The 15,480-nt window shown below is 43.1% G+C and overlaps 1 protein-coding gene across 7 annotated transcripts in view; it reads left to right on the forward strand.

The window, feature by feature from the left end:
• Positions 1-1,631: 1,631 nt before the first annotated feature.
• Kcnmb2 (potassium calcium-activated channel subfamily M regulatory beta subunit 2) overlaps positions 1,632-15,480 on the forward strand; it is a 290,315-nt gene continuing 276,466 nt past the window's right edge. For 2 of the 7 annotated variants that reach the window (XM_076932239.1, XM_076932238.1), the window contains exons 1-2: positions 2,012-2,488; positions 4,046-4,134. The gene's annotated coding sequence lies outside the window, so the exon portion shown is untranslated. Of the gene's footprint in view, positions 1,762-2,011; positions 2,489-2,876; positions 2,896-4,045; positions 4,135-15,480 lie in introns of those variants that run through there. The other 5 variants (XM_076932240.1, XM_076932242.1, XM_076932243.1 and 2 more) reach the window with 4 other exon arrangements.

The following is a 15,480-nucleotide window of genomic DNA, read 5'->3' on the forward strand; positions in this document are numbered from 1 at the left end:
TGATTTTGGCCTAGCTTTAGACCTCTAGGTAACTATTCCTTGCCTGCCTCTGTAGGAACTAACATTGTGGGAGTAACAGATAAAACCCATTTGTAATTTAGCAACTTAACAGACTGCTGACTTCTACCAACCCAAAAGCTAAGAAAAGAATAATATAGAGTCCGAGGCCACAGATGAGACTCTCCATCTTGCTGAGGCTGCCTCTATAATATACCCACCAGTGTTTTTTAAAACCCCTTGAGCCGGGGTGGTGCACGCCTTTAATCCCAGCACTTGGGAGGCAGAGGCAGGCAGATTTCTGAGTTTGAGGCCAGCCTGGTCTACAGAGTGAGTTCCAAGACAGCCAGGGCTACACAGAGAAACCCTGTCTTGAAAAACAAAAAAACCCAAAAAACAAAAAAACCCTTGACTTACAACTGTCTTTGCTTTGACTCTAAGAAACTGCTTCCATGTGGAAATGTGGAACCTGTGGTAATCTAGTTCTATGTTTCCTGGGCTTTGGCCATCAAATCTGGCTTCCAAATATTCTCTTATTCCCTTGGAGATGAGAGCCTTGTTTTGTGTCAACAGTTGTGAGAATTGCTCCGATTAACACGAAATTAGGATAATAATGACAGTAATCAGAACTTCTGCTCTCTTTACAACTATGCATATTTAACTATTCTTGAAAGAAATGGTTTGTCTTAGATGACTAAGTGATGAGCAAAAGTTCTTTTGAAAAAAAAAGTTTTTTTTCCTATTTAAAGAACTAAAAACAACAAGAAGAAACTTTTCTTTCTGTTGTGGTCCCAGGGTTATCTTCCAAAATTCAAATTGCATATTCAGACCCAGTGTTAGCTCTAAGAAAATCATGTAAGGACACTCACTTAGAATGAAATATGATTATGGTTTATGATACAAAGAGGGTCTTTTTTTTCCTACTGAATCATACTTTATTCCCAAGAAGAAACTGTAACCAGTCAAATAACAACTAAAATTCAAATACAATCAGGGCATATTCAAACCAGCAGCCAGGAACTTGGGAAAGAAAGAAAGAAAGAAATGAAAGCAAAATCTTTGGACAGATATAAGAGCAATTTTGATGTTCAATTATTGTGTAAAATAGGATATGGGTCTGCACAGAGTCATACTTCCAAACAGCAAAAATGCCCATAATTAAGCAGCGGCAACTTACAAACACGTCCCTTGAGATGCTCTTCCAGAGGGTCACTGGCAGTGGGTTTATGTTCATTACCCACTGCTCAATTTCTGTTCCACAGTCCAACCTAGAACATTCCCATCCATATTACATCTGCTGGTCCCTAAGCTCCTCCCTTGGAGCCGACCACTCAGTTTCCATAGTAACTACTATATAACTATGGTTCTGAGGTAGCAAGAGAAGAGAAAGAAAAACAGAATAAAAAAAAAAAAAAGGACTCAATCTGTGTAGTTGGAACATAAAACATTCTCTAGCAAGAACTTATTTGTTTGTGCATTCCAGTCTGGAAAACACTTTTCAGAAAGATGTCTGTTTGCATCCACAGAGCAGCCTCCTCTCTGGCCAGTGCTTCTATGTTACTACTGTGTAAGCGACGGCACCAGGGCAGTGCACCCATCCTAAGCTCCTCTACCCACCTTCCATTCTTTCCATTGAGAGAGTAGTGATGCAGGAAAAATGGTGACCTCTGCGAGGAGCACAGAGCTGTATAGCCGACATGCTCTAATGAGTTCATCTGTTTACTGATGCTTGCGGTCCATCTGATACGTCGTTTGAGACCTCAGGTGAGTACATACCATAAGGCAACCTCAGTCACCCATGACAACTTTCCCTGTTTGTAAGGATGCTCTAGCCTAGCTCTCAGAATAACTTCTTTCTCTAACTTGGGAGAAGAAGAGTCCCTTGCTGTGACTAACTGGATGTCTTGGGGATTCCAAGGGTGTTTACTCCCAAGTTCACTCTCCTAGAGAAAGCTTATTTACAGGAGGAGTTCTTTCTTCAGGAAGTTACAGGATTTGGAAATCTGATCTAGTAAGCAGGGTGGCGGCAGAGCGAGGAGGGAAGTCAGATCAGTCTCGCTCCCTTTTCAGTATGAAAATTCGAAAGCAGTGGGGAAGAAATGCTGGACCTATCACAGCGATGCTAACAGACAGCCTATTACAGTATTTAATAAAAACAGAAGCAGCGTGCCTGTCATAGGCTAATAAATTCTACCTCCTGCACGCTTTTAAAAAACAGTCTGAGCCGGCTTTCACGGAGCTTCGGAGAACTAATCTTAAGCATGGCTGTCTAGCGCGCCTGTCACTCCTATTGTCCTTCCAAACTCTTGCAGACATTTTGAGCAAGGAGTATTAAAGCTATGAGTTAGCGAGGGTGTGACATCAATGGTCTACAAAGGCAGCCAGCAGGAAAGGTAAAGATGAGTCCCGGTGGCTGTGTGGAAGACTCCATGGGATCGCTGTCGTTAAAAATTAAGCGTGGCTTTTGAGGAAGATGTGACAACTACCGGAGGTAGGATTTGCATGTAAAACAAAGGAATCTGTTGCTGTTTGGTGCTTTTTGTTGTTGCTTGGTGCTGGGTTGCCCTGTGGGCCAGGTACAACGGAGAGGCTGGGTTAGCTTGGGGCTCCACGCTAACCAAAACACAAGACACGGTGGGCAATGTGATGGGTTTAATGGCTGGAGAGCCTCACGGACAGACTGGCTCGGGCTCGATCGCAGCCTGCTGAGTGTGCACTCCACCACGTTGCTTTCGGTGGAGTAGAAGGCTTAGAGGTCATGGAGAAAACAGTTCGTTTCTTACCAGCGGTGCCTGATAGGCTGGGGAGGGGGCACTGAGAGAAGACTTTGGCAGGTGGGAGGCAGAGAGAGCCAAGAAAAATAAAGGAGGAAGCCGTGCTGAACTTGAAACCTGTTAGGTAAATATTTTATTCCTGTAGTCAGTGTGCTTTGGTGGCCAGAGGTTATTTCGGAAGATAGTGATGGATTTCCCCCCATAATGTACTATAAGAGAAAACTGGTTACCTTCGTCCATCTTGCATATTGAAAGGCTGGTCCACACCATTCTGTTCCTATTAATGGCTTTACTAAAAACAGACCGGGAGTTTGAGAGTAAAGAAGGAGCTTTCTCTCTGTTCCTGCTCTTGTCTTTGAGCAACTGCTGGGCTGCAGATGGAAGTGGGGATTCCTTAGAGGTTAAGGACTTGACCTTTTATTTTGTTAATGAACAGCGAGAGAGCATAATCTTCCTTGAAGAGGAGCGGTTGGGTTCCGGTAGTCCGAGAGGAGGGGGCAATGATTAGCAAGGAACTACACCTCCTTGCACTTCAGGTGGGATCTGTACAGCTCTACTGGAGAGGGAGTGTGGGAACCACCCGCTGAGATTTCAGAGGCAAAGGTACAATGATCCAAAACCAATGTTTCCGCAATTTCATCTGTGGTGCCAGTTCTGTCATTGCATGTGACCCTCAGTGTGAAGTGGCAGGGACAAAGTGAGTGTGTCCCCTGCGTGCTGGTGCGTTCTCTCCCCTGTGGACTTCACAAACTCAAAGCTGTAAAGATAACGCTTTCTATTTTGGAAATAAACAAAACAACCCTGCATTTTGATGCATGGGATTTAGCTATCATGAGCAGCGAGAAAGCTTCAGTGGTCATATTTATAAAGAGCGTAACACTCTTCACTGGTCTACAACATCTATGTAACACGGTATAAATAAGTGTTAAGGACAATTATAGTATGTTAGTTTTCAACTAAATACTGAAATTAAGGTTAAATGAGATTCCGGTGGTTTTGAGATCCTGTGTACACACTGCCATTTACACACAAACTCGAGATCATTTTCCTGTGGTTGAGAGACCTCTAGGCTTGAAGTTGGCTGGCTGTTCTTCATAGCAGAATGATGGCCATTACTGAGCCGGCTACCCAGTCCTAGTTGGTCTTTGGGTGACCTGGAGCACATGGCTATGAGTAACTGGATCCTCCTGGTATGATTGACAGTTAAGACGTAGTTTGTGCTTCTTTGTGGCCAGTGGAGAGCATGACCTTGACCTTGTAATCTTCATCTCTAGCCAGTTGAAGTCACCAGTGAAGAATCCATAGTAGAAAAAGACAGAGCTTGGACTTCCCAAACACAAGATCTGTCGGCTGAAGTTAGCAAGTGAGTGTTATTGTGTTCCTTGATTTTAAAAAGACTTTTTCCTGGCTCTAGGCTTAGCAATTTCACCTGAATCTGACTGTATCAAGTATTTCTTCGAGGGGCAATTGATGGCAGGAAAACAACGGCAAAAGGATGATTTTATTGTATTTATGCTCTGACACTCCACTGATAAACTAAAATGATTTCCACACTGTTCACAGATTCGCAGGGAAAGCTCTTTTATTAAATCTGTCTGGTGTGTGTCAATCTGGATTGTAATGCCCCCCTCCCCCCGCCCAAAAAAATGAAAACCAGGTTGAAACAGGATTACTTGGGTTTCTTCAGTCAGTTCTGAGGAAAGTTGAGCTGGTGTAATTTGGTCAGTCTACTTTGTGGGACTGGTGAACTCCATTACCGTTTCTGTTGGTAGGGACCAGCCAGAGCCCACTCCCATCATCTTTCTCTTTCAGTTTCTGCTCCAGCTAGTAATGAAAACAAAGCCTGCTCCAGCCTCACAGGAAAGGTGCTTGGCAGCCAACCTGATATAAAAAGTAAACAAGGCGTCTGTCAGTCTTCTTATCTCCGTCCTCCTGGACCAAGGCTCCCAGACTCACAGAGGTCCTTGCTCTCTGCACCTCTCTTCTACACATGCAGCCGTCACTCTGCTTGTATGTACTAGACGTGACATTTCTCACACTGACACAACTTTCTCTTCCATCATCTCTCTCCTCTTGGAAAGAAATCTCCCTCCAAGTCCCTGCTATAGAATCAAGTAAAATTTAAAGCATAATAATATGTGTGCAATATCGATCTGATTACAGGACCACATGTGCAATCGTGCAATATAGCTCAACTTGCAATTATAAATATACAATATAACCCTGATTTTCATTTTTTTTAGAATACGTGTGTATACAAAAATAGAAAAATGTACACCAAAGCCTTAGCAGCCATTTTCTGTCATGGGCTTAATTTGCACACTTGCTAAGATGCTTTTTGAGAAGTGTTATCCTAATAGTCACAAGATACATGTCATAAAGCCCACCCACATCTCCTTTTCTATCCACACTGCCAATCCACCTCCTACTTTACCTCGCAGCACAGACTGTGTCTTCATCTAAAATTCCAAAGTCATTTGTTCACAGAAGCAGGACATAGAGCAGGTGAAGTTTCTCTCACAAGGCTCCTTGGGCTTTTCTTAATACACCTTAAAGAGCTAAGCATTATCTGCTCTCAAAAAGCACCTCAGTGAAGTGTGTGTGTGTGTGTGTGTGTGTGTGTGTGTGTGTATTTTCTATTTCTTTTTATTTTTAAGTTTTTTTTTTTTTTACTATTTTTAATTATGCAACTATGTCTGTATGTGGGTAGGAGACTTGAGTACAGGTGCCCAAGAAGACCAGAGGCACGGGACTCCCCTGCAGCTGGAGAGACAGGCAGTCATGACTTGCGCGACGTGAGTTCTGGGAAAGCAGTCAGGGCAGATCTTCTATAAGAGCATCAAGCACGAAACCTCCGACTCCAGCCCCTTTTCCTTGCTTTTGTAAATGGAGACCATCTTCGACTCCCTTTCCTCATTCTCTGCTAACTCTTAAAATGTTGCAGTGTTCCATGGATCAGCTGCTAATCACTTCTTTATCTATGTTTAAGCTCCAAATATGTCAAATCCTACCTCAGCTTCTTCAAGACTGTCCATATACACACAGCTCCCAAATTCTCAGCCCTAGACTCCCCCCGATATAGCTAGCTTCCTACAGACCAGCTGCTTAAACATCGTATGGCTATCTCACTCCTCGAACGTTCTAAATCAATGTCTGGATTTTCATTTGAGACCCTCCTTTCCAATGCCACTGGAGACTCCATTACTCCCTTTCTCAGAGGAAAACTCTGGAAGTCTTCTTTGAATCTGCCCATTCCTTTGCAGGCCATCGTGATGGCTATACTCACTCACTGTACTTTCAGTATACACCAATACTGTCACTGTTCCTTCGGACACCTTTTACCAATCCCCCAAATGAATGGATTTTTTTCGCAGTTGATCACTCTTCTGCTTCCTTTTGCTTTCATTCAACTCAGTCCCCCAAATCAGAGTAGTATCAGTATTGAAATTGAATTAGTATTTCGGTTCAAAAGCCTCCCTCCACTGTCTACCCATCCGCCTTCAGGTTACAGTCAAAATCTTGCAGTGGTCATAAGTCGGGTACTCCCTTCTCCATTCCCAATCCATCCCAGCCACACTGGCTGCTGGGTGATCCATCATCAAACCCACCCCACGCTCGGATCTCATAGCCTTTGCCTCCAACTCACCTGTTTCCTATAAACCCTGTCTTGCTTCTGATTCTCACTGTTTCAGAGCTCTGTGAAAAGTGCTCCTCTGGAGTAGGCAGTGGCCAAATGATTGAACAAGCCCCGCCAGGCTCATAGAAATCAAATGTTTTTCCTCATCAAACTTCCATTGTAATATGAGATTCCAAGCATACATTATTTTCAACCTTGGAGCCTAAACTCTGTGCCTTAACGTCCTGTTGCTTTTTACAAAGAGATGCCAAATACCTTGGAAAAGTCAAGGAGATTTGCTGAGAGGATTTTCTTCCTTCTTCCTGCACAGGAGGGGAAAACACCTCACTGATTCCAATCTGTGTCAAAGCAAATACAAATTCAATTTGATCTTATCCGAAAGACGACTTATAGTTCAAAAAGAACACTTTACACATCTCTTACAAATAACTATGGGTGTAGAAATGCCCCCACCTTTCCGCTGCCTTCTAGTGTTGATCGGGGAAGGAATGGCAAAGTCGGGTTAGAATATTCCACTGTATGCCTTTCCTGTGACACTAGGAACCAATCAACATTATTCATCAATGTTATTAATTCACATTCCCTCCCAAATCCACAGGTCTGTTTAACAATGGTGTTCTCCTATGTATAAAGTATGAGTTTTCAAATAACTATGTTGTAATACATGTTCTTATTGCCCAAAATAGTTATAAGAAATCATGTCCGATACTTTAACAATGTTTTTGAGTCTGAGAGGGTGGTGAGCTAGGGACGCACACCCAAGAGCAGAAACCTTGGTCTCAGTCTTGCTTTCACAGTGCCGTAACCTTAGGTAAAATTTTAAATCTTAGTGAGTCTCAGTTTCGTCATTGGTGTTTGGTGATTAAAAAAAAAAAAAAATGCTTGGATCTGGATTGAAGATTGAAGACAATCAGGTATGCAGCTCTCCACCAGAAAGCCCGGAGCAGAGAGTATCAAGAAATATTTCCGTAATTATTGCATTTGAGTACCTCACCATGCCTTACCTGTATACACGGCAATTCCCATTGGCCAGATAAGGGAGACTAAGATGTGGGAAATCCTAACAAAGGTCAAAGGGCTCGAAAGCTGTCATGTTGACTCTCCTTCCAGCCATGTAGATTCTGGTAAATAGGCGGTGATGTTAACCACCTTTAATGAAATGAGTGACTGCAGGCGGCTGTGGTTGGAGAAGCTCTGATGGAACTCTAAGACAGGATTTTCTGTCTATGAACACTACGGACAGTATTTCTCTCCTAGGCCAAAAGTACATTTCAGTGTCTAGAAGGCAACCTCTGTGAGTGCAGAAGTGCAGGCTTCAATATGAGGAAGCACTGGAAAAGAGCACCGCACTGTGAATACTTTACTGCGATTCCCAGCTCTGCCTGCTGTCTGTCTGCTGTCTGCTGTCTGCTGTCTGCTGTCTGCTGTCTGCTGTCTGCTGCCTGCTGCCTGCTGTCTGTCTGCTGTCTGTCTGCTGTCTGCTGTCTGCTGTCTGCTGTCTGCTGTCTGCTGTCTGCTGTCTGCTGTCTGCTGTCTGCTGTCTGCTGCCTGCTGCCTGCTGTCTGCTGTCTGCTGTCTGCTGTCTGCTGTCTGCTGTCTGCTGTCTGCTGTCTGCTGTCTGCTGTCTGCTGTCTGCTGTCTGCTGTCTGCTGTCTGCTGTCCAGCTTGCTATGCCTTGGTCTCCTCAGCAGAAATGCAGACAGCAAAAGTGCATAACTCATGGGGTCAGGATGGTTGTGTGTCAAGACTGTGCCTGGTAAAGATGAAATATGTACCTACAACCTATGGTGAGCTCATGTGAAATCACAAGTATCAATTATACATATAAAATATACAGCGAGATTTTGTTTAAAAAGTATCCTTTATGCTAGGTATGGTGGTCTATGCCTTTGATCCTAGCACTTGGGAGGCAGAGGCAGGTAGAAAAAGTTTAAAGCCAGTCTATTTTACCTATTAGTTTCCAGGCCAACTAGCACTATACACCGAGACTCTGTCTCAGAAACAAAATACACAGTAACAGTTAACACTTTTATTGGTTTCTCACTTTGTTATGATATCGGTCACAATCTTTTTTGCCGGGGCTCAAACCCAGAGCTCTGCCCACACTAGGCAAATAAATATCAATCTCCTCTTATGGACCTAGGATAGTAGAAAGTGTTCTTCTTTGCTCTTGCATGTCTCCATGCCCATTCAGTAGGCAGCGTGTGAGTCATTTGCATTGAGGCATCACACAGGGGTTCATGGCTGGGAAGCATCAGGCCTGTACCAGAGACAGATTCTCCTGAAACTTGTGACATTTGATCATTTCTATCTAAAGAAGCAGCCATGGAGGAAAAAACTAAACAAAAAACAAAACAACAACAACAACAAACAAGGCAAAAGTCTGTTTCAATGAGATACTAAACTCAGTTTTATAAATTCAGGTACCTAAGATAGAGAACTTCAGCCAGCACCCAAGGCTCTGGATTCCATGTTTCTGGTGTCTTTGCTCCATCAGTGGCTACAGTGGCTAACTCCCTAAGAAAATGTCCAGATGGAGGGAGGCACTATGACCACCAACATGAGGTCACATGACACGATGTTATTCATCACACCATGTGAGGTCAGGGCACAACCTACATGGCGTTGGCAGGTGACTCACCAATTATTCCAGACTTAGCAAGGATGTTTTATTTAAGCTGTTGAAAACCTCTCCAGTGCTGAGTTCCTCCAAAGGTAAACACCCCTCCTTCATGGCTCTATAACATCTGCCCTGCTCTGTAACATCAAGTCCAGGACCAGGAAGCTTCATTCCAAAGCTCCTGTTTTGGAGTTGTTTCTTTGATGTTTCTCAAATCCACCTTTGTAACATGAGGAGTTCCAACTGTACAATCCAAAAATATGGATATTCCATTGTTATAGAAATGTCATGGAATCTTAAAGGTTGATTTTTTTTAAGATCTTTAGAAGGTAGCTGTTTTCATCCCCCAAATGCCCTTTACATATTCCAATCTGTCCCTAAGGCTACCATGTTGTAAGCTTTGGTTCAGAGATCTTGCCCCCTCCCCGCCAGCCAAGTATCCATACCTAGCAGCGCTCTGGGTAGCACTTACGTATTTTTTAATTAGTCTGTGATTATTAGTCTACACTTGATGTCTCAGCTTGGACTTAAGTACAGATATATCCCACACCTCGACAGTACATTTCTAAGTGACCTATTTATATGAATGAGCCTAGACCTGCAAGCTCTCATCTGCTTGTCTTCTTGTCCCCTCTATTTATACTCCCAGGCCATGGTAAACGCATCACCTAAGCTGGTACCCTTTCCTCTCCTCCCTGATGTTGGTCCCTGGTTGCTGGCTACCCTTATCTTGGTAAAGCACTTTGCCTTCAAAGCTGACTTCAAGCCTGATGGTTCACACAGCAAACTCTTCATCCCCCTCCTTACCAAAGCCAGGGCAACAGTGGAGTCTGAGTGAGGATTTCAGTGCAGGAGGAGGGAAGGGGATACACACACATACATCAGTAGGGAAATGGCTATACTGCCCAGCAGGTAGACTTTGGTTTAGATTGACTGGCGTGTGTGCAACATAGGAGAGATGTCAGATAATCCCTAAACAGAGTCCCCAGAACCTTGGTGTTCTTAAGTGGGAGGCAAAGCTTCAAAAGGTTTTGGACCTAGAAGCTCATTTTCAGTTTTGATCCCTTCAGTAAAATAGGGTGAAAGAATAGTTAAGCTCATAGTAAAATGTGTACACGTTTTGTCTCTATCTTTGTGTGTGTGTGTGTGTGTGTGTGTGCTCATGTGTGTAACTGTGGGAATACATCTACAACCAGACACTTGAGGTGATCAGAGGAGTGAGTCCCTTTGGTGTTGCTCCTTGCCTTCCACCTCCTTTGAGACAGGATGTCCTGTTGTTTACTGCTGCATGAGCCAGGCTTGCTGGCCTGGTAGGTTTTCGGACATTCTTCTGTCTCTGCATCCTGTATCACAGGGCAAGTGTTGCTATTACAAATATGCACTATTACTGTGCCTGGCTTTATATGGGTTCAGATGAGCTGAATCCATAGCCTCATACTTGAATGGCAAAACCCACTGAGCTACCACCGTTTTAGGCCTAAAGGGTAATTTTTAGTTCAGTAACTTGGTTGGGAATTTATTGAAAGCAGGAACTCTGTTTTTATAAGTCCTAGGTGAATAGAATTGCATTAAGAAAATATATATATATATATATATATATATATATATATATATATATATACTTAATAAATAGTAATAAGTAAATATATATATATTAAAAATAACAGGATCAATATACTCATCCATTTTCACCTTCTTCCCTGAGGTAAAGCTATAGAGAAAACAGATAAATGTTTTATCTGTATTTACCAGGCCTCATGGCCAGGGATTTGGGATTCTACAAACCACATAAATCTTAATTCCATGGAATCCCCTCTGTGTGCAGTGGAATAAACAGGGCTCTTCTGAAGGCAGAAGGAAAGGGAAGTTTGCAGTGATCAACGGTGCCTGTTTGTTCCTAGACCACATGACTCCTAAGCATCACTGTGATTGGAAATAATTTGCAAACTCAGTATATATGTGTGTCTGTGTGGATAGGTGTCCAGAGGCATCACATCCCCTGGAGTTGACAGTATCAGTGATCCTGAGCTACCTGACAGGTGTGCTGGGATCCAAGCCTGGGTGCTTTCAACTGCTGAGCTATCTCTGCACTAGCCACATGGGATTCTTTTAAACAGAGAGCTGAATTTGAAAATTTTTCAAACTAATGCCCTTAGACACTGTGTGCCTGGGAATTTCCATGAGTTCAGCGATGTAGATCAGAACTTTCCATTCTTCTTTTCATTCAGTTTTTCACTGAAAAGCTGAGAAAGGTCAAGCACTGGACTCTTATACTCTTACCTGGAGGTAAAGTGTCGCTCACATGAAACTCTTAGGAAGTTAAAAGTAACAATTCAAGTGCAAATGAGGACTCTCGCCTTTCATCTCCTGAGGGACTTGCTCTGGACTCAACAGAGTGGCTGCTCAAGAGCTCAGACTGGAGTGTTCAGGCTTTGTATAAGCATTTGAAGACTTTAGACCAATCAGGGATGGGGGGGGGGGCGGGGCAGCTCAGTCAGTAAATGTGTGTCATGCAAGCACTAGGAACCACCTAAAAGTAAGCAGGAGAGAGTTGTGGGTGCTTGTCATTCCAGCGCCAGGGAGGTGGAGACAGGCAGGGACTCCCTGACCAGACAGACAGATAGACAAACGTACTCAGTGAGTTCCAGGTAAAACTGTCAAAATAAAAAGCCCTAAGGAATGACATGAGAGTTGTCCAGGTTTCCACACACAGATGTAGAATTCCCCCTCCCCACCCTCACATACGAATGCACCCTCCCCCAGAATGTGTCAGAATCAAGTCACACTCAAATTTCCTGAGGGGTTGTGTTTCTTGCTGTTGCATTGTTTCCATCTCCTGGTATATTCCAAATGGAGCCGTCAGAAGAAAAAAAAGAAGAATTTGTAATTTGATTTGTAATTTGAAAAGAAAAAAAATGGAGGCAAAATTCTAACAGGATTTCTGTATTTCCTTCGTCCCTGGGAGAATGACTGATGATCCGGTTAACTTTGCCTCCTAGTGATTTATTTGATCCTGTGAGCTGCTCAGGCACAGTCTGTGGGGCTGTGTTTAGACAACTCAAGGTAACTATTTGCTTTTAAGATGTAAAAATAGAGCAGAAGAGGAGCCACTTCTCCGCTGGAATGAATCAAAAGAGCTGTTGAGAGAAAGTGCATCTCAAGGAGAGAAGCTTGAGGTAGCACATTGCTAAAATTGAGGAAATACTTTGAAATGTAGAGCAAATAACTATGGCCCTGGTACACAGCGAACTGCAGGGAGAAAGCCCATCCTAACCCACTCCTCCAGCCCCTTGCGAGCGGATTTAGTCTCTGCTGAACTGAAACTGACAAAGTCTGATCTGGAGAGAGCAGATGCAGCCTGATTTGTACGCCTGTCGGAAAGCTATCTTGTGTGTAATTTTGATTTCAGACACATGATGGCATTGAGTGTGGCTACTAAAAAGAGAGTTTCCCCTCAGACTGTGAGTGTGCCCAGGGGCCACATTATTTTTTAATTTGCCCTCCACCCTGTTAAGCTTTAATATATGGCCTTGTTCATTTAGCCATTCATTCACTTATTCAATAATTTTTTTCCAATGTCCAGAATGGACTAGGGAGTTGACAATGAAGAAAATGCTAGAAAAACAATCTTCCCCTACCATGTTGGAGTTTATAGTGAGAAGAAGGAGCAAGTGAGAGAGTGGTAGGGGTTTAGGAAGACATTCACTAGTGGTGTGTGTGTGTGTGTGTGTGTGTGTGTGTGTGTGTGTGTGTCACACTCATACATGTGCAGGTAGGGTAGAGTGGAGTGGTGAGCAGAAACATCAGACTAAAACAGAGAAGACAGAAGTGACAGAGATTAGTACAGAAAGGCAGAGATAGGAAAACATGGTTTCATACATGCAGGAAGCTTTTGTTACAACAAAAAAAAAACCAGTAAAATAAATAAATTTACTAATGGAAAAGAAGTTGTGGCAGAGAGAGAGAGAGAGAGACTAGGTCCCAGCAGAGAGCTGGTGTGATCCAAAGGCAGGAACCAAGAATGTGAGTGAAGGGATATGGAGAGGTGGAGAAGAGCCAGGCCAGATGAGACCTCACCGCTTCTATTACTCTGAATACGATGGAAAGCCATACACGGTACTAAGCAGGGACCTGATGTTTGTGATGGGCACAGGATTGTGCACTGCTGTGGGGTGATCAAGGTACTAGCTAGGAGGCCTATGAAGCAGTCTGGGTGGGAGGGGCAGAGGGGCCAGAAGAAGTGGGGTGAGGACTTTACACTGTAGAGCTGGCAATGGACTAACTATGGGGTGTGGGCGTGAGAACAGCAAGAGGAGGTGAGGGGTAACAGGATCGCGGGCTTAGAAGGGTTCAAGATAATGGACCCAAGAGCAGGGCTAAGTTCCTTCATATAAAAGATATAATTGTAATGTTCACCCACTGCTTGCTTGCTCACTTGTACCTCTCTCTCTCTCTCTCTCTCTCTCTCTCTCTCTCTCTCTCTCTCTCTAATGGCTTTTTTTCTAACCTCTCCTTTTTACTGGATCCTCTTTAGCCTTCTCTTAATTTTATAAACTTTTTCGCTATTTGCAACTTCCATCTATCTGCATATGACTCCCAAACCCATCTGTCTAAACTAACTCTTGTCAAGACCTGCTAATTCTATCTTGTCTCTTGTTTTTATTCCCCATACCACCAAAGTCCCGGATATTAAAGCCAATAGTTGTCTTTACGCCTTCTTTCAGCTGTAGACCTGATTGTCCTGAAATCTCTGAATTATTTCTTCTCTCAAATTATCTTTTGGCTGCCTGCCTTTTCCTCCCCATACAAATAATGCCCTTGTTCTCACGCCCTGATAACTTACCCTCTTCCCTTCCCATCTGATATTTTTCAAATCACTGTCATTAAGTAATATGTTCAAGAATGATTTGGAGAACTTGAAATCAAAACACACACACAGACACACACACACACACACACAAAACAAAACAGAACATACATGTGTTCTGTATTGAATTAGAGTCTTTTGATTAAGGTGTAGAGATTTTCGAGAGGTATCTATCATATATACATTTTGAGAAAACCAATTGCAGTCTCTTCCTGACCCATTCTGGTCTTCACGTTTCTCCCAAGCAGAAGTGGGACCCTGACCTCTCACCTTCAGTGACCACAGATATTTTCTTTCACTTAACCCAGCAAATAAAGTCTTATGGACTGGGTATCCAGGGCCTCGAATACCTAGAGTTCAGACAAATTCCAAACTATTCTTCATTCCTCCCACCCTCACACTCCACCCCCCAAACATGTCTGTGTTATATTCTCATGCTCTGTCTCTTGCTTTGCCCTATAGATTTCAAACATCTAGGGAAGGCGCCATCCGCTCTCAGGTTGGACTCTGTGACTCCCCCCCCCCCCCCAGTCTACAGTGGCCCTCGTGGGCATTGCTGCTGCTCCTGTCTCATTTTCTTTTCTGTCCATCCTTTGCCCTGTAGGCTGGCAGGGATCTCTACAGTTTTGAACTCTCTCTGCAGGATCCATCTTTTGGTTCCTGATTTTTTTGCTTGCTTATATATAAATGTCTGTTTCTTTTTTCTACTTACACATTAAAGATAGAAAAAATACATGTTATAAAATGACAGACTGGTGAAAAGTTAATTTTTGACCCCAAATCGATTCTAATATGTGTCTTTGAACAAATAATTTATCTTCCCTATTCATTAGAACAGTGACACGGAATTTCAGACAATGTAAGTTAAAATGTATGATAAAAGACAGTTACAAAATAACCAGCATTTGATGATTTTTCCTCAGTAAACTGTCGTTTAATCTTAGCAAGCAGACCTCTGTTTTAGTGTGCTTTCCCTCAAAATACTCCATCCAAACTGTGTGCACTCACACAAGGACAGAGTCAAACCCTTGCACAGTGAGCATGTATCCAAATGTAACCAAGGTATCAATTATTGGCCCTAAGAAAGAGTGAAGATTTCAAATTGGAGACAAGGAACAGCATTCGGCTAGCCTGTACTAATGCACCTGCGGGTCATCCTTGCGTGTTCCCTTTCTTGAAAGCAGGCAAGTTTATGATTGCAAGAAAGCATGCTGTTTTCCAATGAAAGCATCTGTTAAGTAAAGGTCAGCAGAAAATCAACAACACCCTCTGTCTCTCACCCCTTACCCTCTGCTGGGATTCCCCACACCCCCATGCATCACCTCACTTGGATTCTACACCATCCATCTCACAATTCTGCTCTGGCTTCCTTTGTCATTACTCAAAGTACCAAAGATGTCTACAATGCAACTTTAAAGAAAGATGAATACCCTTTGGTCTCTACAGGCTATTTTTCTTCTCCCTGTACTACTATTAAAAGAAGAAAAAAAATCCACAAACAATTAACCCCAAGGAAACTCTTGACTTAAGAAGGTCAGTATTGTGCTGATGCAGAGGTGACTGAGCCAGGAGAGATCCCAGGATA

Source organism: Arvicanthis niloticus, chromosome 4 (genome assembly GCF_011762505.2).
Source record: "Arvicanthis niloticus isolate mArvNil1 chromosome 4, mArvNil1.pat.X, whole genome shotgun sequence".
Classification (NCBI taxonomy): domain Eukaryota; kingdom Metazoa; phylum Chordata; class Mammalia; order Rodentia; family Muridae; genus Arvicanthis; species Arvicanthis niloticus.